This window comes from Dipodomys spectabilis, unplaced genomic scaffold, assembly GCF_019054845.1.
Source record: "Dipodomys spectabilis isolate Male_0828 unplaced genomic scaffold, ASM1905484v1 ptg000309l, whole genome shotgun sequence".
In the NCBI taxonomy this organism is placed as follows: domain Eukaryota; kingdom Metazoa; phylum Chordata; class Mammalia; order Rodentia; family Heteromyidae; genus Dipodomys; species Dipodomys spectabilis.
Window position 1 is genome coordinate 2,282,954 of NW_024870986.1, and position 3,228 is coordinate 2,286,181.

At 39.6% G+C, this 3,228-nt stretch overlaps 1 non-coding gene across 1 annotated transcript; it reads right to left on the reverse strand.

The window, feature by feature from the left end:
- Positions 1–610: 610 nt before the first annotated feature.
- Positions 611–717, reverse strand: LOC122127729. The gene has a single exon (XR_006151264.1). It is a non-coding gene; the product is annotated as a U6 spliceosomal RNA (small nuclear RNA).
- Between the last annotated feature and the right edge of the window lie 2,511 nt (positions 718–3,228).

The window sequence follows — 3,228 nt, forward strand, 5'->3', positions numbered from 1 at the left end:
AAGAAAGGGAAAAAAAAACCCAAAAAACACTTGTGTCCCTATCTTGGGTTCATTTAGCTTAACATCAACTTATGTAGTCATATGCACATAGCTTTTGACCTTTTCTGCTTATCCCAGACATATATAACTTATTGCAAATACGGGATACCATGGGACCTATGTTTCTTTGGACTTGGCCTATTTCAGTTAATATAATTTTTTCCAAGTCATTCCATTTCCTAACAAATTAGGCAATGTCATTCTTTCTGATGGATGATAGAATTCACACACACACACACACACACACACACACACACACACACACACACACACACTCACAAGGTTTTCTTGATCCATTCATCTATTGTGGGGCCTCGGGGTTGGTTCCATATCTTAGCTATGGTAAATAATGTTGCAATAAACAGTTGTGCTGGTAGTTTTAGAATGGCCTTGTTTGTGATCATTTGGGTGAATGCACAAAAATGAGATTGCTGGGTCATAGAGGAGCTCTATGTGGAATCTTTTGAGGAACCTCCATACTGCTTTCCAAGTGGGTGAACAAGTTTACACTCCAACCAAGAATGCAGTAGGGTTCTCTTCTTGCCACATGCCCTCCAGCATCTGTTGTTGCAAAAATGTGGAACGCTTCACGAATTTGGGTGTCATCCTTGCGCAGGGGCCATGCTAATATTCTCTGTATTGTTCCAATTTTAGTGTATGTGCTGCCGAATTGAGCACAGAACATTTTTTATATATAAATTGGAATTGATTTTCTTAAACTAGATAATTCAACAAAAAGCAAGTTCAAAAGAATTGTGAAATTTTAGAACCATGTATTTCTTACATAAGCACACATTTAAGAATAAAGTCAAGATTGATATGACAAAAACAAAACGAATCCAGATGTTTGTTGTTCAAGAGATGTGTAGGAGGAGAAATTCAATTATTCTACACAGGGCACCTGTCATAATGAACACTGCAGCAAGTGTTAAGGTATGTAAAATTTTTAATGTTTTAAATGTTTAATTTTGGGAATTTGCTTATATATGCCAAAATTAAGACTGTTTGACAGGTCATAAAACTTTTCCATAAAGTATTTAAATTTATGGTAGCTGACATATACTACTAAGTATGTACATTTCAGAGTTTATAGAAAGTTTATTAATGAGAAGATGCAAAGTCTTTGTGTAAAGAAACAGAGCAAAGAGTTAAGACTCTAACTACATAGTTTCTGTTGAAACTTTAGGGCTTCTTTTCTTTATATGTTAGCAAGGAACAAATGATGATATAAGCCATGTACCAGTGATGAGATGAGACATAAATAGTTATCATACAGTGTAAATTTAAAGGGTACTCATAGCCTATAAAACTCTTGTTGAAACATCATAATCTTAGCCAGTTTTAAAAGTACAGGATTCTGAGCAAATACCAAAATCTAATATATAGTATACTTCAAATACTGGAAACACTGGTATTTGGCTTTTATTTTATCAATCATTAATATTTAATTATTGGTTTTCTTTATTTGTTGCATTGTTTCCCTTGTTGCAATATAATACAACTTTTTTAAGTCGTCATTATGAGGTATTTTGAAAATGTTACTGGGATGACCATTTTTTATAGGTGCATGTGAATTCACAGAAATCAAAATTAAGAACAAAATATTCATGAAAAATTTTCTCAAGTAGAGTCTGAATCAGGAGTGTTGATTAATGTCCATACATAAAATCTTAGCCTTAGACTGAAGCAGTGGTTTTACAGAGTTGAGGTCACAAAAGTGAGAGACTGTGTTTTGTTTAGTTTTTTGGTTTGGTTTTTGTTGGTTGTGGGACTTGAACTCTGGGTCCTGGGTGCTCTCCCTCAGATCTTCAGCTCAAGGCTAGTGCTACCACTTGAGCCACAGCACCACGCCTATTTTTTCTGCTTATATGGTGCTGAGGAATCTAACCAAGGGCCTCACGCATGCAAGGCAAGCACTCTACCACTGAGCCACTTTCCCAGAACCTGACAGACTGTTTTTTTTAAAAATCATCTAAACAGGGGAGTTCTGGGAAGAAGGCGGAGGAGAAGCAGGAGGCTAAACAAGCTCTCGCATAGAAAGCAGTTTTAGAGTTCCAGTAAACAGTCCTAAGCCAGATAATCACACCAAGTGTGCCATCACAGGACAGAGAGTTAGGCCCTAGAGGGAAAATCCAGGCATGGAGACATATCTGAGCTATTGCCAGCAGCCGCCACCGCTGCAGCAACAGCGATGGTGGCGGTGGCAGAAACCGCCATACCTGAATCACAGAGATTCCGTGACAAAGGAGCCAGACACAGTGGGTGAGCAGATTCTACACAACACCAGCAAGAACTGACAAGGATCGACATCTTCATCCTGCAGTTTGCAGACCAGAGACGACCCAGGAACCAAGATGGCATGAGTAGAAGCCTGACTTTTTCACTCCTCAGGGAGCAGAGGAGGGAAGGCCACCCCTCCCCCGACCCAGTACCGGAGATCTCCATCTTGGATACTGACAAAGCTCTGCCGAGCTGCTAACTCCAACTCAGGCCTTGGAAGAAATCTAGTCATTTAGCAGGTCACAAGAACCTAACCTGACCTTCCAGACTCAGCTCTGCCCAGGGAAAAGTCACCCAGCTCGGGTGCCAGCCCAGGGAGTGGCTCTATTCACTGAGTAATTAAAGCCAGAGGCTGCCCCTCCCTTTAGCAGCCTTCACAATCAATTGAAATTCAGTAAATATAAACCCTGAGAGTGGCTCCAGGCTGGGCTCTGAGAGTTTCTCACAAACTAGCCCCCCGGAAAAGCTACTGTTTGCTGAAAGGCCTCAACTCTACCCAGAACCTCGCCTCAACACAGCATCTCCAAACATGAGGAAAAAGCCATCTCCCTCTTTTGTGATACTCAATGCAGATCTCCCTCCCGTTGAACTAACCTGGGAGGAGGATCGCAAAATCCTGGGTAAAGCAGAACATTTTTCTGCCTGTCCAAACAAACTGACTTAAGAAACCAACCAAGCCACAGGACCACAAGCAGACCAGAGACTCCAACAAGACACTAGTTATGGACACAAGGGAGATACAGGATTTTTCCCAACCCTCCCAAAAAATAAAAGAACTTTTTTCTTCTTCTTCTTCTTCTTTTTTATACCTTTTATAAATTTTTTTTCTCTTCTAAAACTTTTTTTAATTTTTACCTTTTTTGAAAAAAATTGTTTTCTAGTAACTTTTTTCTCCTATAATTTTTATTT